Source organism: Thalassophryne amazonica, chromosome 6, assembly GCF_902500255.1.
Source record: "Thalassophryne amazonica chromosome 6, fThaAma1.1, whole genome shotgun sequence".
Taxonomy (NCBI): domain Eukaryota; kingdom Metazoa; phylum Chordata; class Actinopteri; order Batrachoidiformes; family Batrachoididae; genus Thalassophryne; species Thalassophryne amazonica.
Genome location: NC_047108.1, coordinates 38,073,544 through 38,100,102, shown reverse-complemented (window position 1 = coordinate 38,100,102; position 26,559 = coordinate 38,073,544). Strand labels below are relative to the sequence as shown.

The window sequence follows — 26,559 nt, the reverse complement described above, 5'->3', positions numbered from 1 at the left end:
CCCTTTCCTAGACCATTTATTATGGTTTAATCTTATGCTGTAACCTGGATTGATTTTTTGGGTCCTCACTCACACAGATTATGCAAGGTTACCTGTATTGCCTTGGCCCTGTAATACTACAGGCCCAGGTCTGAGGTTGCCTGGTTAAGGGTTCAAATAGTTTTGTGCATGTGGTGAAAGCGCAATTCCACGACCGTTCATCTTGTTGCTATGTTATGTACCTGCAGGCATGCTACAGAGGATGACAGAACCCATGGGCACATTACACATAAAATGTACTCAGGAATTTTGCTAAGTGTAGGAGTGCATGCCCTGAGAAGCAGTTGGACGTTTTTTTGTTGTCGTTTCATTTTTCTTCCTTTCTTTCTTCTTTTTTTGATGGGTTCACTCCTTTGCTTAAGTTTACAGTACAATATGTTTAACACATGGGAACATCTCATTACTCTATAACATCAATTACAATAGTCATCTTACTGTACAATTGTGAGAAGTCTGAATTCCAAAAGTCAGGTATGTCTCTGAATGAGTGTTATGCGAACTGAATCCCAGTTTCCTGAACCTGTACAGATACTTTGAAAAGTAATGGGCAAAGGGAAGCCGTTTTTTTGAAATGTGAATTGGGCATCACTTGCTTTGTCCAGAAAATCAATATTCTAAACACTTGCCAATTATTTCGACCCTTCCAGGTACTGCAAAGTAAATGGGAAAATGTTAATTAGAGGTGTGAATTCTGCATTACTTAATTGATGTAGAAAATCCAAATTTATCCAAAACCCAATGAAATACTGCTAATTGCTTCGGCCCTTGGAGGTACTCCAAAGCAAAAGGGCAGACATTTGAGATATGAACTACATACCATTTTTTTTCCTTTTTTTTTTTGATGGGTCCAATCCTTTTTTTTCCCAACACCACAGGAAATATACAGACGTCCACTGAATAGTTGTAGATTGCATGTCAAATAAGATACTTTAGAAGGTGAACTAAAAAATACCACCGCTCACGTGAGTATTTCTTAAAACATACCTATTATTGTGAAGGTCCCACATACCAAACATGACATGTTTCAGGCCACACAACGCAGAGTTCACCCCAAACACAAACCGTGCCACATACACACATAGATTACCTTTTATATTTATAGATGTGACAAATGTGTTTGGCCTGAAAGCTGTTGTAGAATCATTACTTTATGGCACTTATTAAACATTCTCCACTCATGCGACATGACAATGACATTTTAAATCATAATATTTAATCAGCGCTGTTAAAGGTGATTCTTACATTAAAATAAATGAACTGTTATGTTTGTATGAAAGAGAAAAATGTCCCTCCAACTGCAAAACAACAAAAACTGTATTTTTGACTAATTTTCATGAAACTGAGTGCAGAGCGCAGCTGGAACTAAAATATGTACATTTTATCCTTTATAAAGAAAAGTGGCTTTGACATCATGTTAGGCAATATGGTCAAGCAGTAGGTCTCAGATATTTACAGCAGAGAGGGTTTTGAGGTTGTGCATCCCCTCTTTATCCCGTGGAAGCTAAACGCAGTGCACAGGGAGCAGCAGACATATGGAAGAGCAGATCTATTGTGTCTTAGCTCACAAATATGCACACGAGCAATCCCATCAATAATACAAACTTAATGTCTCAGGGTTTGGCTGCAGAAAACACAAAAGCTGTTCATCAATGCAAAGCTGCAGCGTTAGTACAAGCATCCCAAACACATGTGGGCCCATTACAGTGTAAGCTCAGTCTGCGCCCACGCCGGCCACAATGCAAGATGTAAACAAAAATGGCCCTGCTGTTTGCATTCCTGGTGTCAGACATTCTAAGGCAGCACTGACAGACGTGTATAAAAATATATACAAAGTAAGTATGGACCACACGGAAAACTGCCACGATGGTGAATAAATCTACTCAGAAATCTTTGCCTTCGGAGGCATCTCAGCCTGTTCTTCTGGTAATGTCGTGTGTGCATTCCACAGAGGAGACAGATGGACACAAAGAGCAAGGGGGTCAACGTTTGAGGAGGCCCGAGGCCGAGTACTGCAGTCCTAGTCCTGTGTAACACTCCGCCCAAAACACCAGACTGCAAACAGCAGTGAAGCAAAACTAACCATCGAAGAGATCAATGCACGGCTACAGAAAAACAATTAACAGAGGAGAAAACCACAATCCTTGTCTTTTATAACATAATCTCAGAATACACTGATTTCAGTCTCATGTTATGGTTTATTGCATTTTTAGTGACACCATCTGTTTACAATTTAAATTTGAATTTTTCTAATACGAGAAATCAGCCAGTTGTAAACAAAACTACTGCATTCTCTGTCCTCCACAGAAGGTAATCAGTTATTCTTACATTCCAACATCACCCACATGACATCAAATTCGTACATTTACAAATGTATATAACTGTGTCATAATAATAATAATAATAATAATAATAATAATAATAATAAAACCATCTGTAAATTTACTGAACCCACAGATGACCTTCCTCATCTTCCTTAATGTTAATTTACCTGAACAGCCATCTGGCAAAATGACAAAATCTCTCACACACACACATACATGAAGTTATTTCTATCTATTGTGCATCGCAAACATATCTGTGGGTAATGTTGACATTACTGGCAACAAATCACATTACTCACACACATATAAACACCATCCATGGGTTATTGTGGTTCTACTTGTAATTTTCACACCTGGGTGAAAATTACAAGTAGAACCACAATGAACTGAACTGGGTGTGCACAGCGTCGACTTACAGCCCGGCTCTGTCTTTCTTTAACAACATCCAATCACGCTGATGAAAAACTAGCTGTTGAAATGCACTCGCAGCATCACAGCAGGGCTGCAAGTGTAGGGTCTATAATCATGTGATTTGCTGGAAGAACCCTGCCCCTGAGTGGCCTCTGCTAGGCTATGTTTCCAGGAAAGGGGCCTACCGGACAGGCTGTGAGGCCTAGGCAGGGAGACATTGGCTCATTGAGAAAAACAAAAACAGAGAGGGGCGGTGGGAAGTCTCTCCCCTCTTACATAACTCAGCCTCCATGACAGGAACAGAAAAAAAGTTCCCCACCACAATGCAAAGAAAAACCTGTCCATCCGCCTCTCCTCAGCCTGCAAAGGCTGAAGTACTTTAGGACTGGAATTTGAGCAGCACTGAAACCAGCAGTGGCTGTCAGCAGTTACACAACAGTCACAACTCAGGCACAGCACCACCACAGGCATGTCAAAGAGCAGCCAGGCTCCCATCTCAACGTACGTTTGGTTTGTGTAAGGCCATTTCTGCACACGTTACTGTGCAGCTCCAACAAAACACAGGGTGTGATGTAACACACATCATTTAATCCATGTTATGTTTACTACAGTGAGACATTTACAACATGTGAAGCACCTTCCATTAGCTTGTACTGCCTCCCTGTGGTAAAAAACAATGTGCATGGATGTACAGCACCATAATGAGAACAGATTTAAAAAAAAAATAAAAAAATACATTCACTCTTCATCACTGAAATAAAATGTAAACAGCACTCAGATAAAAAAATATCCAAAATCAAATCATTATGACATATAACACAGAAGGACACGCACATATGTTTAATTCATTTAAGGGTAAATCATGAAAAAAGGCCAATTTCAAATAACCGCAGTATTTTTATAGCTTCAACATTAAATTTCCAGAGAAATTTTAATGTATATATATATCTACTGTGTTTGATTCTCCCATCTTGAAGTTCTTGAACAGGCTAAGGGTAAAAGGCTACCTTTCGTTCGGGTGTTTGATTGATGCATATTGCTGTGGACTGGGCAGTAGTTTTCATAACGGGTGGCTTGGATGCGGGTATTAAAACGTAGTATGACTGGCATATTGCCTTCATAAAAAGGGCACCATCAGTAGACCTACAGTAATGTACCTCAGCTGCTGATACTATCATACAAATTAAATTATACCAAAATTTCAATAAACAGAAATACTGGACCACAGACCTATGGTGATGGTCCACTAGTACAATTAACTGCACAGAAAGCCATATTATCTTAGATATTTCTAATAAAATACTCAGAAAGGAAAAATCATGGTTGGTTCACAGCAGCTAAGTGTTACCACTAGCTGGCGCTGTCTACGGGGCTCTGAACTCAGGCTAGACCTAGGGTCCACTGGTCCTAACCTCTTTATATTATGTGATGGTGAATATTACAACCCCAAACTGATTTTAAAGTTCACAAATAAATGTTATAAAGTAAAACTCACATTTAATGGATTCAGGTGGACCAGCGAATTTTGTCCATTTTAATCGAAATCCGCTATATGTATAAAACAGACAAAATCCGTTATATCTATGTAACAGATTAGTTACAGTCAGGAGGTGCCAATCGATCTACACTACAGGGAATCCCCATCACCAATTAGGCTTACGTATTTCCTCTATTGAACATCTGACCCTGAATAGGGTCCGGCCTCGTTTAATGACCGGGCCAAAACTTTGTCTGAAAAAAATTAATGCCTGCCGGGCATTATGTGCATTAAAAAGAGTACATTTTGTCGAGTCACTCGTTTTTCTAAGTCTGCTGCAGAGTGGTACCTTAAAATCCTAAAGCCTGATTTATGCTTCCCCAGCTCCATAACTCCGTGGCCATGCAATGACATTGACGTGTGCGTGACCCTTTTAAAGTTTTCTGTCACGTTGGTGGGTGTCTAAATGCAATTTACTGCAGGAGCAGTGTTTTTTTCTGGATCAGTTTATCCCCCAATGAACTCCACTTCATTATACAATCATCAAACTCCAAACCAACGATATGTACGTGCAATTTCCCTCCATGAATTGTGGGTCATTTGACCGTCTTTGTAGTTTTAGACTCCGTGTTGTAAAGCTGGTCATATCTATGGACTTTTCTGCCAAATGTTCCCCTATTTGTTCCCTGATTGAAATGTAATCTGCGTGTGCACTGCAAAAACCTTAAAAATATGACAGGAGAGGAAGGAGTGAAATTGGAAAATTGACCAATCACAGCTTTTGCGATCTCCAGAGAGGGTTCACAGCCATGCAGAGGGCTCTGATCTAAAGCGGTTATTTTTTGTTTGTCGCACCCAGGGATATGTGTGAAACTTAAGCCCCGGTCACACGACACTAATGAAGGACACCGAAAGCAAAACAAAACAAGAAATCTGAACTTACGTTGACTTTTGGAGACATCGTTTAACTGTTGTCCAGCCTTGTTTCTGTAGCTGGCGCTTCGTCAGAATTTTCAAACTGTTGAAAAATGTGAACCAATCCTGATGACAACCTCAGTTCATCTGTATTTTGTTTAGTTTTCTGTCTTGATGGTTCCTCATCATTTGCGTAGTTCCCGTACCATCAGTGTTAGATTGTCGTCCAACTTCGTCCAACCTCCAAAGTCCAATGTCTTGCATGAACATTGACAACATCTGAATGGATCAATAACTAAAGCTCCGATGATCTGAACATGACTCGTCCATGTATGGGACAAAAAGCAACGTTTTCATACAGAAACAATAGCGGCAAGAACATTTGATCAACTACTTTAACTATTTATGCATGTTGCAGCCGTCTCTGGCTGCAACGTGCATGTGCGCGAACACAATGACAAACCTACTGTCAAGACAACAAGCTCTCACAGCTGAAAAGCGTAAAGATCACCATTTGCTTCCTTTTCCGTTTGTTTGTTTGCGCTCTGCACTCGCAGGCTTTTTGGTGATGAGAGAAGTACCGGCTCATTCGCTCACTTTTTCTCAACGATTTGTGGCTTTGTGACTTTTTTCCTTCGTTCAGCTAACGCCGTGTGCCATCTGACCAGGCCCTTAACACCAAATTACATTGCAGGCAACAAGCAGCATTTTGTTAATAATCGCCGGCCTTGAATTACACCCTGCCTCATTTAGGTGCCGGGTGTGAGCACGGTTTGAAAAAATAAGTGCCCGGTCTTTTAATCAAGGAAATACGGTACCCAGTTTCCTTGAATCGGCGCGTGTCAGTGCTGAACTTCATTTCGTAACTCTGTTGTGACTGGGCATGTCCACACTGCTCTGTTTGGTACATGCGAGGGGTTTTTAATACAAATGCATTGTGATGGGATAGGATGGGACGTTTTGTCTGATGCAAGTGGAAATCTGTTATACAAAATCCGATATATATGGTGTTTATTATATGGAAAACTATACAAAAACTTTGGGACATTTGCTTTTGTCCAGTGAGTGCGAATATCCGGTTTATACGATGATGGTTTAGGTGAGTTTTACTGTACTTTCAAATATATATCAAACCATATCCAGTTTTGTTGAATGTACAAACATAAAACATATGATGCCTGTTAATATACACCATTAATCACCTTTAACTGTACTGTTGTTTATAAATTTGTTGAATTGAAAATCAACCAATAATGTTAATTCACCAAAGCGAAATAGTTTTTTTAATTGCCACATTTAACATTAACCTACTTTCATGCAACATATAGCCTACCATAAATGTAATAACTTCAACTTGCTCTCCTTAATACTAGGACTACTGGACCCTAGGACTAGTGGGAAGTTCCTGAACTTGGCACACACTAGCTGTCATTTACACTGACTGAAAGTTCTCAGTTCAAAGCCACCCCAAATCATTCTCCACATACTGCAACGTGGAGTTGCTTCAGGAAGGGCATCCGGAGTGAATCTGCTGTGCTTCCGAATGAAACAAGGGAGAAGCTGACTATTAGTCATTGACTAGTTTAATAATGATTTTCATTACTGTCCCATCCATAGTTTAAAGTGTATAATGCAAATATTACACTCCTGTTCCATCTACATTCAGATAGGGGGTCGCAGCTCTGTTCCATTTAAAGCAACTGACAGAAACAAGTTTTTCTGAGAGTCCAGTTTCTTAGTTTGTTTGCTTTTTGGCTGCATCACATCAATCTCTAAGTAGCAGTTATGACTTCAACCTTTAATTGGTTTCCTGAAAAAGTTAATAGGACTCTTTTAAGTCTTCCCTTGCTAATATTAATTAAAAGCTAAATTGTCATAAAATGTATTTTACTTTAAAAATAGTTATTTTCCCTGCCATCCCCAAGTTTCTTAAAAGCAGTTTTGTTTTGTTTGTTTTTCATACTCTTGATGGCAAGGAACACTTGTAGGCAAAAAGATAACCTGATGGTCAGACAGATCAATCAGTCAGAAAGATGACAAAAAGCGCTGGAGCCATAAAGATGAGTAGAGCAGCACACAGCCGGAACATGCTTGATTCAGGGGTCAAACTCTGGCTGCTGCTCGATCAGGATGGTGGAATCACTGGCTCTCCTTTTGGCGGGGTCCAGACAGGCCACTCCCAGAGATATGAGACACAACCAAGACTGTCACACACAAAGACACAGCAGCTAAACAATCTGAGTATTGCCACAGAAAATACACTGAATGGTTAACACTTTGAATAAACACTCTATTACTTATAGTGTATCTGGAAAGTATTCACAGTGTTTCAGTTTGTCCACATTTTCTTAGGTTACAGAATTATCCCAAAATGGAGTAAAATTATTTTTTCCTCAAAATTCTACTCACAACACCCCATAATGACAACATGAAAAACATTTTTCTGAAATTTTTGCAAATTTATTAAAAATAAAAAACTAAGAAATCACATAGTCATAAGTATTCACAGCCTTTGCTCGATACTTTGTTGATGCGCCTTTGGCATTCAACTCTTCTTGAAGATGATGCCACTAGCTTGGTGCACCTATCTTTGTCCAGTTTTGTCCATTCCTCTTTGCAACACCTCTCAAGCTCCATCAGGTTGGATGGGGAGTGTCGAGTTCTTGGCGACCATCAGGTTCTTGGTCCCGTCCCTAACTAAGGTCCTTCTCTCGCGATCGCTCAGTTTAGATGGGCCACCATCTCTAAATAGAGTCCTGGTGGATCTGAACTTCCATTTATGGATGATGGAGGCAGCTGTGCCCACTGGGTCTTCAAAGCAGCTGAAATGTTTCTGTAGCCTTCCTCAGATCTGTGCCTCATGACAATCCTGTCTCGGAGGTCTACAGACGAATCCTTTGACTTCATGGTTGATTTGTGTTCTGACATGCACTGTCAACTGTGGGACCTTATATGTAGACAGGTATGTGTCTTTCCAAATCATGTCCAATCAATTTCAATTTATTTTCAATTTATTTTAATTTATATAGCGCCAAATCACAACAGAGTTGCCTCAAAGCACTTCACACAGGTAAGGTCTAACCTTACCAACCCCCAGAGCAACAACTGAATTTACCCCAGGTGGACTCGCATTAAGCTGTAGAAATATCTCAAGGATGATCAGTGGAAACAGGATGCACCTGAGATCAATTTTGAGCTTAAAGGAAAAGGCTGTGAATACTTATGAACATGTGATTTCTTAGTTTTTTATTTTTAATAAATTTACAAAAAAAATTGCAAAAAAAAAAATCACATAGTCATTATGGGGTATTGTGTGAATTTTGAGGAAAAAATTAATTTCATGCACTTTGGAAATGTGGAAAAAGTAAAGTGTTGTGAATACTACAATACTTGTAGTTCCTAGGGTTTGTAAGAGTAGAATGGGAGGCAGAGCCTTCAGCTTTCAGGCTCCTCTCCTGTGGAACCAGCTCCCAATTCAGATCAGGGAGACAGACACCCTCTCTACTTTTAAGATTAGGCTTAAAACTTTCCTTTTTGCTAAAGCTTATAGTTAGGGCTGGATCAGGTGACCCTGAACCATCCCTTAGTTATGCTGCTATAGACTTAGACTGCTGGGGGGTTCCCATGATGCACTGTTTCTTTCTCTTTTTGCTCTGTATGCACCACTCTGCATTTAATCATTAGTGATCGATCTCTGCTCCCCTCCACAGCATGTCTTTTTCCTGGTTCTCTCCCTCAGCCCCAACCAGTCCCAGCAGAAGACTGCCCCTCCCTGAGCCTGGTTCTGCTGGAGGTTTCTTCCTGTTAAAAGGGAGTTTTTCCTTCCCACTGTAGCCAAGTGCTTGCTCACAGGGGGTCGTTTTGACCGTTGGGGTTTTACATAATTATTGTATGGCCTTGCCTTACAATATAAAGCGCCTTTGGGCAACTGTTTGTTGTGATTTGGCGCTATATAAAAAAAAATTGATTGATTGATTGACTTTCCAGATACACTGTACACAATAACAGTCAGAATAATGGAACACAGTGAAACATGCACGGCATTTTGCCCTACAGGCAAAGTTACCTACCAGATATCCCACAAAGGTGAGGTATGCTATACAGAGGAATGCTGCCAGCACATACAGCCACACGCTGGTCAGTGTCATCACATACACCACAACAAAGTACATGTTGATGGCACACACGGTTAGGATCACCAACCCGCCTCCTATTTTAAATATGCTTTAAGAAGAAGACAGACAACTGAGTAAACATCTTTACAGAACAATAAAGGAAATCACCGAGATACTGTGCCTCTTAGAAGGCTTAAAAACTTACAGTCCATTGGCAAACTCATTCATGAGAGATGGCAAACTGGTGAAAGTGAGGATGGGAATAAGTGCAAACGGCAACTGTGAGTTGACAAGAATGCATATAACATATCATGCCATTATACCATTTCACATGAAATAAGACGAGAAAAAAAGACTTCTAACACAACTCGATGTACAATCAAAGAACATATTCCACCTCTACCTAAGGAATAACAAAATATAACATTAATACCTCCATCAATTACCAAACAGGTGGTAAACATGCAGACCTGTTTTTGTGTGTGTCTGTCATGTGTTCTTGTGTGGAGACTTCTTACAAAGATTTAGTGTAAACACTAAATCACGGTACAGTAACGATGGAAATCTATTTTCATAAACAAGAGAGAGAGAGAGAGAGAGAGAGAGAGAGAGAGAGAGAGAGAGAGAGAGAGAGAGAAATCAATGATTAATTGATTAATTCTTGGCCCATAAGATATCAAAAAACATTGAAAATTATCATTGGTTTCCAGAGGCCAAGACAATGCCTTCAAATGTCTTGGTTTGTCCACAACCCAGAGATATTCAGTTTACGGCCAGATAGGGGGAAAGGAATATGTAAGAAAACCCAGAAAATATTCACATTGAACAAACTGAAATTTGTGAATTTGGATATATACATATGGATAAACAGAAGCTCAAACAATTAATTGATGACACTGGCAGACAAATTTTTAATTTTTAGAAGTTGCCTGCTTCAGAAAAAAAATGTTCTATTTATTATGAATTTTGGCATGCTGAATTTAAATATGACAATAAAATTTGGCTGATTGGCTACTATGTCCAAGATATTAAAGTTTTTTTTCATGCTCTGAGAGTCCATCAGGTGTCTTTTGGCAAACTCCAGGTGGGCTGCCATGTGTCTTTTACTAAGGAGTGGCTTCCATCTGGCCACTCTACCATACAGGCCTGATTGGTGGATTGCTACAGAGATGACTGTCCTTCTGGAAGATTCTCCTCTGTCCACAGAGGAATGCTGGAGCTCTGACAGAGTGACCATTGGTTTCTTGGTCACCTACCTGACTAAGGCCCTTCTCCCCCGATCACTCAATACAGATGGGTGGCCAGCTTTAGGAAGAGTCCTGGTGGATCCAAACTTCTTCCATTTACAGATTATGGCAGTCACTGTGCTCATTGGGACTATCAAAGCAGCAGAAATGTTTCTGTACCCTTCCCCAGAGTTGTGCCTTGAAACAATCCTGTCTTGGAGGTTTACAGACAATTCCTTTGACTTCATGCTTGGTTTGTACTCTGACATGCACTGTCAACTGTGGGACCTTATATGTACACAGGTGTGTGTTTTTTCAAATCATGTCCAATCAACTGAATTTACCACAGGTGGACTCCAATTAAGCTGTAGAAACATCTCAAGGATGATCAGTGAAAACTGGATGCACCTGAGCCCAATTTTGAGCTTCATGGCAAAGGCTGTGAATACTTATGTACATGTGATTTCTTAGTTTTTGATTATTTTTTAATAAATTTGCAAAATTCTACTGTAGCCAGTCTGCTCTGTGTAAGCTTGATCCCATCAGATGTCAGAAGCTAAGCAGTGTGGGGCCTGGTTAGTACTTGGATGGGAGAAAAAAAAATCACATTGTCATTATGGGAGTATTATGGGGTATTGTGTGTAGAATTTTGAAGAAAATTTTTTTTTATCCTTTTTGGAATAAAGCTGTAACATAAAATGTGGAAAAAGTGAAGCGCTGTGAATACTTTCCAAATGCACTGTATTAACATAGTAGTATCAAATCTTACAAAATGGAGCCATTCAACAATTTCAAACATCATTTTCTCTCTCAGTGGCTCAAAATTAGTAAAATTTGACTATATTTACTTCTGAAGCATTTCGGCTATAGACCAGTGTTATCAAAATAGTTGTTAACTAATTTAATAGTTGATTAATAATGGATGAATCATTGCAGCTCTACAGCACAGTGGAAATATTTGTTTGGATTCAGCCAGCATGTGGAATATCCCACTACAGATCACAGCTGAATTGTGGATCACATTGATGTAAACACCAATACATGTGTGTGATTAGTGTGAGCTTCATATGTCATAAGGTATTTGATATGCTAGAATAAAAAAATAAAAAAAATCCACGAACCAGAATGAGGAGAAAGTGAGAAAAGTAAGAGTCCAATATTCAGAAAGAGTGAAGGAGAGTAGCGCCACCTAATGGAGAGCAGTATCTATACAGACTGTCTTATTGATTGTCAACTGTTTAGTTTTGTACTGTTGTGTCTCAATGTTTTCACACATTTGTGTTGTGTCAGGCGGTTATGTTTTTATCGGCAATCTATTTTGTTAGTTCTATTGGTTGTGTACTGTGTGTGTTTATTTATAAACAACATATACGGTCCCAGTCAAAATGATTGGCACCCCTGAATTTTATTACAGAACGTAAAATATGTTCAGAAATCAAATGAACCAACTCAGTAAGTAATTGAAGCAATTTTGTATAATCTGAAATTATTGCCTTTAAATTCAAACTGAAAACAAATCTTTGCAACATGATATCATTTAAATAAAAATGATCAGCCAAATAATGGGTTGAATAAATAACAGTACCCTTTAGTATAAGAAGTAAATCAGAATTTTTATGCCAGTTTTCTTTAGACAAGTCCGAAGATGGATATATGAACATTTCCAAGTCACTGAATATGTTTTGGACTTCATTTAGATCAGTCATGAAGAAATACAAACAGTATGGTTCTGTACATTAAATCCCTTTCCTGTGCTGGACACATGATGCCAAGAGGAAAAACCTCACAAAATATACATGGATGAAGACCCTCAGTTGGGTAAAGCTCGCTAAAGGCTGCAAAAGGCAACAGCTCATCTGGCGTAAGGACGAAATTGCGTTGACCAAAATCTTGTGTTTGTGTTCAAAACACTTTGATCCAGAAGACTTAAATGCAGATGGAACTACTGCTGGTGCTTGTGAACCAAAATATTTCTTTTGGAACAACTATGGATTAGGAAGAGTGATGTGTAAACCACCAATGGAGCAAACACTGTTGCCAGCAGACAGGAAGAAATGCTGTGGTACAGCCCATCGATCACCTGGGAGATTGTGGCGCTCTTCATCGGTCTGGAGCCCACGCCAGAGGCACCAGTGCAGGGAAAGGTAGATCCAGTCCCTGTCGGACTCTGGTGTTGGTCTTTTCTCATTTTACTACCACCGTTGTTGGGTTTGTTTGCTTCTTTGTTTGTATGTTGGAAATAAACCAAATAATTTTGAGTGATTTTAAATTATAAATTAGTTTTATTTGTTAAATGATACCACATCTTGCAAGAAATTTTTTCAGCCATGGGAGCGCATTATTCCTGAAATTGTTGTCTCCGTCATCTTGACAGACTTTGAGCTAACACACGTGAAAGTAACAGTGAACAAACTCTAATAATTAATAAAAAATAAACCAACCAGTCTTAAAGCTAACTTAAAGGAAAGGTATTGTAATGTGGGAAATGTAGGATATCTGGATTAACGAAGACACACTTTGTGAAAATTAGTGTTTGTTGTCTTTGAGGTTAAATATCTTTGAAGTTTCATGTCAAACATGCTTTAATGCCAACTATTCCATATTAGCACATTTAAGAAAGAAGCTCTTCTGTTAACCCTCAAATGACTGAGTGGGGTCATTTATGACACTGGGTTTATATTTTTTGTGAACCATTTTTCTAATTTTAATCGGAAAAATGTTTCCTACTGTTGTGTGGGCTGCCGAAGAGGAGGTACTGCTGGCCCACCACCAGATGGCGCCCTGCCATGTTGGCATCTTTTTGCCTTTAGAGGGCGCACCTCTCGGCTGTCATCAGCTGCTCATCATCATCTCATCATTTCTTCCATAAAAGCCTGGGACAGACATCATAACTCTGCCGAGTTATCAGCGTACCAAACAGGTAAACTTGCTCAGCCGTTTTTGTGCCGTTTGCACATTCATTGCTACTGAAATCTTTGCAGTTGTGACCTTTAGTATACTTGCAGCTTGGAGCTGGGTTTGTGGAGATTTGGAGGAGCTGGCGTTCCACTCCTCACTTCTAATTCTAAGTATAACTACTGGTACTGCATGTTCTCAGTTTTCCTGCTCTCTGGGAGTAGTGGATTTTTCCCTCGGGAAAGAACTGTGTTTTGCTGACTGTTTGCTGGGTGTACACACACCCATCTAATCTGTTTTTGCTCCTGCCAGCAGTACCGGTCCAACAGCCTCGAGTGGTGGCCACCTGGGGGTACCAGGACTTGGCGGCTCTGGTGTGTTGCAGGCCTCAGGCTGGCGGTGGAACTTCGTGGGTCCCGGCTCTTCTCTGGATAGGCGTCTCCTACCCTCGGGCCTGCCCACGTGTCATCATTATTATTAATTGGACTCAGCATATTTGGAATCTGTTTGCACCTTTTGCATAATAAATTATTTATTGGTATTCCTATTGACCGCTCATTTACGCCCCCTAACATGGGTCCGTGCATTCACTTTCACAACACCTACCATGAATTTGTCAACATATTTGTCTTGCTTTTGTTCATAGAATTGTGCAAGGATCGGTCAATCCATGTGGCAAGTATAATCCAAAATTGTTCGGGTCACTTATGACCCCGGGAACATCTATGAGATTTTTGACATTCTCGCTTCAGATGTTACTGTAATTTGCCAACTCTAGTCATTATATTTTACTGTTTTGCAGGGAAGCACGGCCAACAGACCTACAATAGCAAGACTGATTCTCGATGCCCAAAGTGAAGATGAAAAGGATGATGAACAAAGATATTAGGGAGTGAAACCCTAAAACAATCATTTATATAGAAGTATTCCAATATAAAGTCAAAGGGGTCATAAATAACCCCACTAGCTCGGCTGCTGGAGGGTTAATGAGTAAAATTTAGACCTGAATGGCTTGTTTTAGACTTTTTGTGATTTATGTTCCAGACGTCATCAGAACTCTTGCGTGCACTGTGCACTTGTGTGACACAACCACATGGAGGGGTTCAGCCATTATAGGGGCTGAGCGAGGAGAACTGGGGTGCAGCAGCTACTTTCCACTTAAAATAGCAGACACAGGTTGTTTCATCAATGAGTGATGTTGTCTTTCTAAATAATTTATTTAACTTTTCAGTCCATGTCACCTCAGTGCCTGTGCCAGTACCTGGTGTTTTTTGGCCATAAGCTACCTTGTTGGCTGACAGCAACATGCTGAGAAGGTGTAGGCCATGACTCCTCTGAGCGGTGGCTGAAGCTGCTGGCTCACTTGCATGCTCTGCAGCACATTGAGGAAGTCGTTCATGCCCGTCAGGTGCTGGACATCCTGGAAGACGGCCACCAGTAGGGTGGGAGTGATGGCGATGGAACGTGTCAACACACGTGCAAAACGTGACCAGCGTAAGTTCAAGAAACCCTGCAGGTGGGACAATGCGTCAGTGTGTGACGTGTGACTGTGTAGTTATCCACACTGGACACCTGCATGCAAAACTACCAAATCAGTAAATTATTTATTTCATGAACCATGTGACCGCTGTGATAACACATGTGAGGACAGGCTGAGCAGAGGAAGTGTTTTCAGTGGCTGCATTTTGTGTTTGTGTCTGAACTGTGTCACACTGCAGATTCCTCGTTCTTCCACTGACCTCCATGACAAACTGTCCAGAGTATGTTCCAGTCATGGTGGAGCTCTGACCAGCTGCAAGGATTCCTACGGCCCAGATGTAGAGTGCTGCAGGCCCAAAGAAACAGCCCAGCACCACTCCCTACCACAGACACGCAAACACAGCAGGCAGTCAACAAAACAACCTCAGCAGTGTTGCACACACCATAAACCAAACTCTGTCCTGTGGTCCTCCACAGAAACACAAAAAGCCCCACTGGTGCAAAGCAGCCTAAACCCCAGTGCAAGTGTCACCCCTAGTTTACACGCACAGAAGATGTCATTTTTTCCCCCAGCACATGCATTGTTTAAATTTAAATAGGAATACTACTTGCGCTGATGTGGGTGTATTGGTCTCTAAATCAAGTGCGATCAAGCGCAGAGCTGGCGCATTGATTATGTTCCATCACTAGAAAGAGTTTGCACTTTGGACCACCAAAAATTTAATCCAAGTCCAGCACTGTCTACTGTTGTATGAAAAGTGCAACACTCATCGAGTTTTACATTAAGCAGCTTCACAACGCAGGTACATTCTGTCTGCCTGCACATATCATCACCGCTCACCTACAACAATGTAATATTAATATGACAGAGTATAACAGCAACTGAAAGCATGAAAAAAAGGGGGAGAATGGAGAGGAAAAAAGAAATTTTACAACATTCTCTTTCACTCTTTCTCCCTCTCAGACAACGTTAAAGGTCTGATTAATTAAGATCCCAACAACCCCACAAAGTAAACTTTCTGTGGGTGATTTACAAGGTGTAAATGCACAATTGAAAGTGGGCTGTAATGTGACATGGCCAGCAGAATGCAAATGAGGATTTAGCATGTGTTAATGATCATAAGCTCAAAATAAAATTAAATCAGCCACTTAAAATGCATATCTCTGGTAAATGAAATGTCAAATGAGATGACTATTCTAAATAAATAAAGAATTATGAAAATATTGATATACTGTGTTATTTTTGGTGACATATGCCCTGAGAAATTAAGTGATAAACATGGTGTTATGTGTCGACGCGGGTTGAGGAGCGGACCTGCGTCAGACGGAACCCAGCGCTACAAATAACCAGAAAAGCGGTTCCAAAACAATATATTTATTTCACCCGCTGGTGCATAAAAAGTGTAAAAACAGAAATAGCATCCTTCTGGTGGAGTGAAGGCTGGCACGCTCTCCAGCGCCCAAAAGGATCGAAGCCCGGCGCTCCTGGACCCACTACCACCGCCAAACACCCCCCAGGTGGACACGAAAAACCGACTCTCTGCGAAGCATAGAAGAGGTGAGGTAAGTTAGCAGTTACAACTAATATCCTTCAAAAGACACACACTATCAGCAACACATTCAGGTCTGTATTTTTAACTTTATGCAAATGAGCAGCTTCTCACAACAGGTGGAGGATCACTCGTCCGCACACCACAGCAGTGAGAAGCAAGCTGCACAATTCTCATCTCAAATTCAAATATACTGCGTAACAAAATACCAAGTTACTATCAACAATTAGTCAAACACTTAATCACCTTTGATGTGTGCTGACAGCATGTGTCCTCACCCTTCCTTGCTTCACAGGCTCAATGTGTCAAACCCAGGCGCGGTCCTCAGCGTCTCACAAATGAACATCACAAGGTCAAGTTCCCGGCAGTTCTGCTTGAATCACACATGACTTAAATGCAGAACGCCATCCAATTATCTGCTTCAGCTGAAAGTCTTTAAGGTTGCATGTGAGCACCATTCACAGGTGCTGCACATGATGTTGATAAGGGTGAAGGATTCTTCAGCCAGCACCTTCTCCACAGACAAATCACTTCTCATGCCACCTGGAGAGCAAAGAAAAGAAAAGAACACCAAAATATCCAGCCACACCCCCCAACACACAACACATGGGGAAATTAGCTTTATTTCATCTGCCGCTGATAAATGCCCAGAGATGTGAGCCTGTCAGAAATGTCTACTTCAGTGACATCATGTGATGGATGCACCAGCCCCTCAGAGACATTTCTGAAATGAATGGGAAAAATTACATTTTTTTTGTTGCAGCTTGATATCTGTGGTTTTTGTGGACTTTGCCAGTGAGTAAGTCGAAATGGCGAATAGGCGTGTTTTGTAAGGGTCCATCATAACCAGTCATGGTATTTATTAGTTGTGCAATTTTCCCATTGATAAAATCTTTGAGGGAGAAGTGGAAGAGTTTTGTACACACCTCCCGTAAAGAGTGAAGAAACAGTCAAGCACAGCATGAGAACTGCGCTTCAATAAATACTTTGAGCCAAAGCTGGGGAGAAAGAATAATTTTATCAGTGTGTTTAAAGGTGAGAGCACAGAGACTTTGAGCACAAGTGACTGCTGCTGCAATCTTAAAGCACGTATCATTAGTAGGTAAAATGTCAAATGAGCTGACTATTCTAAATGAAGAATTCTGAAAATATTGACATATTGTGCTTTATTTTTGGTGCCATGTGCCCTGAGAAATTAAGTCATAAACATGGGGATTTAGCCTGATTTCACATGCTGCTGATAAACACTCAGAAACATGAAGCTATGAGGAATGTGGACTTTGATGACATCATGTAGGGTAAATGCCCTTTGAGACCCTCTACTGAAATGAACAGGAAAAAATGAATTTCTTACAGTGTGAAATCAGTGTTTTTTGTGAACTTTGATGGTGAATATGTCAAAATGGTTAAAATGTGTGTTTTAGGAGGATGTACAGTCACATGACACTGTTTATTAGGTGGACAGATTTTCCAAAGAAAATATTCTGAGGATGAAACTGGGAGTTTTTTATTTTTATTTTTATTACTTCCGCCAAGGATGTAATAAAATCACTGGCATTTATTTATTTGTCTGTCTGTCTGTGTGTCTGTCAAAACTACAGCCGCAGATGCAATTAACGGATTACACCTGTAGTTGACCCTGCCAGTCTCGGATCGGTACAGCAGAGACTTGACCCATCATGGACTTTTCTTCAGCCAAGACAACAAATTAAATTATTTTCAGATGTTTTCATCAAACTAAAGATGATCTCACTGAAACGGACAGGTAAGACTATATTATTTACGCCTTGTGTGAATAGTTTTAATATTTAATAATAATGTATTATGCTATTAACTTACAGTACACTAACTGTATTCAAGAAGGAAACAATATTTTAAAAATGGCTGATATTTTCAGTCCCTCGTGACATTTTACAGATTTGAAATGTACAGTTAGGAAAATAAGTATTTGAACACCCTGCGATTTTGCAAGTTCTCCCACTTAGAAATCATGGAGGGGTCACAATGTATGCTTTTTTAATAATTTATTTGTATGTTACTGCTGCAAATAAGTATTTGAACACCTGCGAAAATCAACGATAATATTTGGTACAGTAGCCTTTGTTTGCAATTACAGAGGTCAAATGTTTCCTGTAGTTCTTGACCAAGTTTTTACACACTGCAACAGGGATTTTGGTCCACTCCTCCATACAGATCTTCTCCACATCTTTCAGGTTTGGAGTTTCAGCTCCCTCCAAAGATTTTCTATTGAGTTCAGGTCTGGAGACTGACCAGGCCACTCCAGGACCTTGACATGCTTCTTACGGAGCCCCTCCTTAGTTGCCCTGGCTGTGTGTTTGGGGTCACTGTCATGCTGGAAGACCCAGCCATGACCCATCTTCAATGCTCTTACTGAGGGAAGGAGGCTGTTTGCCAAAATCTCGCAATACATGACCCCATCCATCCTCCCTTCAATACAGTGCAGTCGTCCTGTCCCCTTTGCAGAAGAGCACCCGCAGAGTATGATGTTTCCACCCCCATGCTTTATGGTTGGAATGGTTTTCTTGGGGTTGTTCTCATCCTCTAAACATGGTAAGTGGAGTTGATTACAAAAAGCTCTATTCTGGTCTCATCTGACCACATGACCCTCTCTGGATCATCCAGATGGTCACTGGTGAACTTCAAATGGGCCTGGACATGTGCTGGCTTGAGCAGGGGGACCTTGCTGCCCTGCAGGATTTTAAACCATGACAGCATCATGTGTTACTAATGTAATCTTTGTGACTGTGGTCCCAGCTCTCTTCATGTCATTGACCAGGTCCTCCTGTGTAGTTCTGAGCTTTCTCAGAATCATCCTTACCCCACAAAGTGAGATCTTGCATGGAATCCCAGACCGAGGGAGATTGACAGTCATCTTGTGTTTCTTCCACTTTCTAATAAATAATCATAACAGTTGTTGCCTTCTACCAAGCTGCTTGCCTGTTGTCCTGTAGTCCATCCCAGCCTTGTGCAGGTCTACAGTTTTGTCCCTGTTGTCCTTAGACAGCAACTTGGTCTTGGCTATGGTGGACAGGTTGGAGTGTGAGTGATTGAGTGTGTGAACAGGTGTCTTTTCTACAAGTAACACGTTCAAACAGGTGCAATTAATACAGGTAAAGAGTGCAGAATAAGAGGGCTTCTTAAAGAAAAATTAACAGGTCTGTGTGAGTCAGAATTCTTGCTGGTTGGTAGGGGGTCAAATACGTATTTGCAGCAGTAACATATAAATAAATTATTAAAAATCATACATTGTGATTTCCGGATTTTTTTTCTTTTTACATTATGTCTCTCACAGTGGACATGCCCCTAAGATGAGAATTTCAGACCCCTCCATGATTTCTAAGTGGGAGAACTTGCAAAACAGCAGGGTGTTCAAATACTTATTTTCCTCACTGTATGTACTCGTTTCTCAGGAAAAAAAATTATAAATAAAAAATCCACACTTCCTCATCACTTTTTTCTGTTGACACAGATAGTAAAAGTTTTTTTAATCGGTTGATTATGACCAAAGAGCTGGCAAAAATAAATAAATAAAAACAGTTCATCTCCATGCCGAAATCGCCTGCATTATTTATTTATTTGTTTTATAATCACCATTCTGTGTTCTGAACTCTGCCAATATCTTCACTGTTGTCAAACTGAAGGTTTTCCTCCAAGGTTTAGTCTCTCTCATTGTGGTCTAAATAAGGCTCAAAACCATAAGGCTGTGTCCCCACAGCTGCTTCAGAATCACCCTCAGACTGGAAAAAAAACCCCAAAAAAAAAAACCCTCCACACTAGAAAAAAAAAAATCGTCCGAAAACAGCTCAACCTCCACCGCATTTACAATTGATTTGGGCTTGAATCAGCAGGTGCCGTTCTGGTGATGACATACCAACAATATGGTCGTGGCTGCAGGCTGAAATAGAGTGGAGGCTTCAGATAGCTGGTCTTTATCCTTCACCTGTGCCCTTATAATCGACTTTTATTGTTCAGGATTTTTTTTTTAAATATAAACATTTCATCATTTTTAGTGATTTTTATGCACATTTTTTTTTCGTGTGACCTACACTTTAATGTCTTATTTTAAGTGTTATGCTCATTATTTCTAGATTTAACAATATTAATTCAAGACATTTTGTCAAGTGAAATTATTTGTCATTGCAGCAAGATAATTTCCCTCAAATTTAGTGCTTTTATCATGGTTTTAGACACCCCTTTTTTGCAGTGTAGATTTACTTTTGTCAGCTTCATCAATGCCCGCACAAGTTAAAGACTTGGTAGAAATGATTTATAATCTGGTATATAATTCTTTAAAAGGTAGCATTTACTGGAGTAAGATATGCACTTTAAATGACCGGAAGCAGGTGCAAGGTCCCTCTTTATCCAGATCTAACATACATGGGTGACAACTTAATACTTGAATAGAAGTATATTTTATTGATGTGCACAGTAACGCACACAGCTGCATGCACACAGAGCGCGTACACATGTGCGTGCATCATCCCACATAGACACACATGGCACAGCTGTTTTGCACACACAGGGAGTTGTACTCAGCGGTGGAAATCACACAGGTGGCCAGCAGAATGCAGCTCTGTGCACCCACCTTTTTATGTGTTTCACCAGCTGAATGCACACAGCAGAATGCACATGCAGCGTGCACAGTTATGTGTGCATCATACTACACACACCCAAAAATGTGCATGTGTTCTTTATTTGTGTGACAAATCAGTGACTGTAATTATCATGAGTTGCATCAAAATGTACTCTTGTCCACCTGTTACACAGTTTGAATGGTATTAAGATCTGTCCAAAGATAAAACTACCATTGTGTAATATTGTGAGGAATCTGGAAAGTTTTAAACATGTTTAAAAAATGTGACATCAGGACACATCATGATACACAACATCTGAATAATCAGATGTAATATGTACTGATAGGGGGCAATATGTATCTGTTGCTTTAATTTTACACATGGCTTTGGTTTTTATTTCATAAGTGCATCTTTTTCATAACATCTGCTTGAATTTAGATTGGGCAGCTCAAATATTTTGATGCCATGCTACAGTGTAAACTAAAATTAAAACACAATGCAGATTGTGTTATTTTGAAGTGAGTGGTGGGGGATTTCATTGCAGTGGGATGAAACTGACCAGACTGGGCAGCGAATCATAGTGGACAGTGTGTGCGCAGGACAGCGTGTTCACAGACTCAGTGTTCATTGAATTAACTCTCCTTTGGAAATATAATATACATCCACAATCCTATGAAAAGCATGCCACACTCTTCAGCAGAAAACAATTTTCAGATATTAAGAAGTGCATTTTATCTTTGTGGAAAAGTCTTGTGCAGACAGACATTAGTGCCTAAAAGCTCCCGTGTAATGGAGCTATTCAATATTGCTTGTAATCAGCACTAACCTGGTATATAAGACTATGACAAACAACTTTAGATTGTTATTGTAATAAATTAAGCTTCATTTTTGAATTCATGAAGGCAATCAGGGCCATAAATCTACAGTGGGACATCGCTTAAACTGAAATTCAAAGTCCTTTATCCTCTGCAACTGGCTTGTTAAATACCTTGTAGTGGTAGTTTTTAAGTGACCTTAAAATTTGTGAACTGCATTTTCAATGATTAATGTCTCCACATAATTTCTTTCTCATTGCTTAGCACATATGTTGGATGTTGTTAGACCGACTACAGACCAAATTTCCCTGAGTGGAAGAAATAAAGTTGTACTGAATTGAATTAAGTGAAGACTGTTGGTCTGAAGCTTGTAATGACACCTGCTCTGTGCATTGCTTTGATGTAAGCAAGGGCCCAGCAACCAGTGCTGTTATAATGTCAGAATACTTACGTCTTTGTAGATGTCCACCTGAAGGGTTTCATTGTCCAGAGGGAACAGATGTGAATGAGGACTGCTTGTTTCATTGCACACATTGTACTAGAAAGAAAAGAAAACAATACATATATGGGAACCTTGTTGTAAACATTTGACATATGTCATAATTGTTAAAATTCAAAGTTTTATCTATATTACAATAGCCAAGTGGCCTCTATGCATGCGTGCGCGTGTATGGGTTCAATCATGCAGAAAACTGGGGAGAGCTGACATTTGCATTTTTGGTATGCTTATGTATTTTGGGTTAAGGATGAACGCTGCAAAAACAGAAAGTTGATAGGACAAATATTTTTTTGAGAAATTTGCAATTTTAGCTAACCAGTAAACAATGATGTTGTGTTGCAATGCACCATGTGAGTTCAGGGTTTGGGGTATTAAATGTTGTTATTGTGGTTCATGTTAGTTTGATTTAGGTGTTTTTGTACGTCCATTGGTTTAGTCAAGTGTCATGTTGCTGTTACCATGACTGAGTTAAGTGTTATGTTGCTGGTACCATGAGTGAAATGTGTGTTGCGTTTAAGGTCTTCTGCCAACATCTGTGTTCATGTCTAAAAATAGAAGCACCTGCTTGCGACAGAATGCGGAAAACACAAGAACCTCTCCGCACATGCATGTGTATAACTTCGATCATGGACAAACAGAGCACAGTTGACATTTGCTGTTTGGTATGCTTATGTATTTTGAGTCTAGGATGAATGCTGCCAAAACAGAACGTTGATAGAACTAATATTTTTGGAGAAACTACAAATATAGCTAACATTGCTAATTATATTCTGGACTAATACACCATTCCAGCAGGGGGTGGTAAATCATCTTTAAATTAAAAGTGTGAGTATGTGCATGCATGATTTTATTTAGCAAACTCAGTGTAAGTACAAAATATAACTGTAAACGTGTAAAAATACATGGATGACACAAGAAAGTGAAAACACTTATTTCCATTGTGGTCCATTTAAAAATCAAATGACAAAAAAGAAGTAAAAATAAAATAAAATAATAATAATAATAGTGTGTATATGATGACAAGAACCTAAACAATTTATAAATACATTAAGACAGTAAATTAACATTAAATTACGCAATTAACAGGAAAAAGGGTCAAGTTCTTCTAAAAACTGTTGAGGTCTAAGATCTAAGGTTCTAAAAACGTTCTGGGCTCACACGCCATTCCAACTCATTATATAAACTTTGCACAATTTATTACTATGCTTGAAAAATGTCAACTACTTATTTTATAACCATTATAGAGCCTGGGGATCCCTATGTGCAACATGCTAGTATATATATGTATGTACGAGTATGCATAAACACACATAAGTATTTGGTAATTATTTAGTATCATCATTGCAAGCAATCAGCAAGAGAAACATTTCAGTTTTCATTGGAAGAATCAAAATCCCTATGTCTAAACTTATGACTGATGGATAAATTAACAAAGTGTACATTTCTTGATGTAGCTGAAAAGACACTCACCACCTCAATATTTGTGCGTCCATAGAAAGCCTCAGCAAAAACAGCCACCACGAACACATTAATGAGGAAAGAGACAAACAATGCGATGCTTGACTCAATAAAAAAATACTTGTTGGCTCTTTGACTTCTTTCTTGTTTGACCGGTTCACCTCTCTAGACTGAGAAGACACATGGATCAGGTGACACAGTTTCACACAACACATTATAAAAGAACTATCATATGAAGTTAGATCTATGTGCTATATATTTGGACACTGACAAAGTTTCTGTTATTTTAACTGTCAATCATAGCATATTAAAACTGAATGCAAATGATGAGAATGAGCTCATAGTGCTGCCAGTCTGTTTTAAAGTAAAGGGAATTACATAAACATAAGGTTAACAGGGGAGGAATTCCAGCACATTTTGTGTGAAGATCCACTTTTAAAGTAGAGTAAGTCCTATACAGGCCCTGCGGCCCATTGGTTCAGAGCTTAGCATAAAACAGACGAGAGTCCACAGCTCCTCCTGGATGGGAGACCAGTCTTCAGCCAAGGCCAGTACCCGAATACAACTGGGTGGACCGGGGTGATACCGATAAAAATGTCATTTCCAAATTCTTAGACAGGCAGTCTGAAGTGGATACACCTGGAATCCAACTGTCGGTGAGTTCTAAGAGTCATTCAAATGACATGTCATTCCAACAGAATTTGTTTCATACTTCAATTAAATAATGTCAATGTAAGCAACCACTAGTTTTGGGCTTTTATATCTTCTTTACTTTCTGAGATATGGAGACTTAAAAACAAGGCATAGCGCTGGTGGAAGGGACAAACTTAGTAATGATAATGAGGGACAAACTTAGTGATGATGATGACAAAGTACAGTTGTGAAGATGACGATGATGAGGGACAAACTGTTATGATGATGATGATGATAAGGGACAAACTTAGTGATGAGTATGATAAAGTACAGTAGTGAAGATAATAAGGACAAACTGTGATGATGATGATGATAAGGGACAAAGTGATGATGATGAGGGACAAATAGTGATGATGAGGATGAGGATGATGATGATAAGGGACAAACTTAGTGATGATGATAAAGTACAGTAGTGAAGATGATGAGGGACAAACAGTGATGATGATGGTGATGATGATAAGGGACAAACTTAGTGATGATGAGGGGCAAATAGTGATGATGATGATGATGATGAAGAAAATGATAACAATAACGGGCAAACTGAGTGATGATGTGAAAGTATAAAAGTCATGATAATGATGATGATGATAAAGTACAAAAGTAGGGATGAGGATAAATTATAAAAGTAGTGATGCTGCTGCTGCTGATAAAGGATAAACTTAGTGATGGTCATGATGAATGTAAGGGACAAAGGCAGTAAGGATAATGATGATGATGATGATGATGATCAGGACAAAGGTAGCAAAGATGGCTGAAAATGAAAATGCCAATGAAGAAAGGTTGAGATGAGAATAATGACAACGACCACAGATAGTCATGATAAAGACGATGATGATGAACCAAAGCAGGGAAACGAGTGCTTCAACACAATGAGGAACAGGTAAAAACAAATTCAGCTAATAAACAGAACAGAAGGACATGGCCACATCAACAGAAGACAGCACATATCAGACAAGCCAAATTTTTACACATCGGTTGTTGGGTAGAATAGAATGACATCATTTATGTGGCATATGAAGCAAATCCAAGATGGTCAGAAAGTTTTTGAAAATCTGTTGATTTGACATGGAGTAGTTACATATATACCACAAAGCCACCTGCTCTAAAAAATATTTGAGGGAACAAAAGTAACAGGACAATTCGCAGCTGAGCTGTTTCATATCCAGGTCTGTTACCTTATTTAACTGGCAAATCAACAGAAATATAAAGACTATGATACAGTATGATATGTCTGTTTTCAGCAGGTTGTCCTCAAAGGCAGTGATGAGGGAGTCTAGTGAAGGCAGCCACAAAGACAAGGAGCTACAAGCTGCAGTGGCTGTGACTGAAAAGACTACATATCCAACTTCTGTTTGTTCACAGCAGTGGTGGGCACATATAAACAAAAAATTAACTTCGATAACAGATAACTGAAAAGTTATCTTTGATAAAGATAAACCGATAAACCTGCCTATGGGACATTTGCAGTTACTAAAGAGCTGAAATTGATTTTTAACACGATTGCTTTTGAAAGTATCAAAAGCGGTAAAAGACCTAAAGAATAACCAAGAATGTTTGACCATACAACCCCCTGCAGGAAACAGCACAGGCAAATCCTGAGAGCACCCATGAAATCAACTCTTTACTAATCATAATCATTTTTCTTTCAACACTCTGCCCCTGCTGGAAGCTCTTGTTTAGAACAGCACTCCCACCAAAGAGACACACCGAGAGCAACTATAAAGCCAGCTCCCTATCAATTTCAACACTCCGGTCAGGCGGAGGTCTTGAAAAATAAAGTCATACTAACTTATGGTTTTTTGAAAATACTGATAGAATAACTCCATTAATGTCAATTCTGTCATTTGTACAAAGTTAAAATATAACATATATCTTTTAATGTTGAATAAGGCACTAATTCTGAGGTTTTGTAACAAACACAGACCGCAAAGCATTCTGGGTAAAAGTGCTTGTCGTGGTCCTTCTTTTTGGTCGTCTCAGGATGTCTTCTTTAGATAACACAAACTAATTGCAAGTGGTTTGCAAGAAAAGGACACAACACTTTGGAATAATTCAGCCTTAAGCAAGATAA

General features: G+C 39.5%; 1 pseudogene; it reads right to left on the bottom strand.

The window, feature by feature from the left end:
• Positions 1-6,901: 6,901 nt before the first annotated feature.
• LOC117511443 overlaps positions 6,902-26,559 on the bottom strand; it is a 121,903-nt pseudogene continuing 102,245 nt past the window's right edge.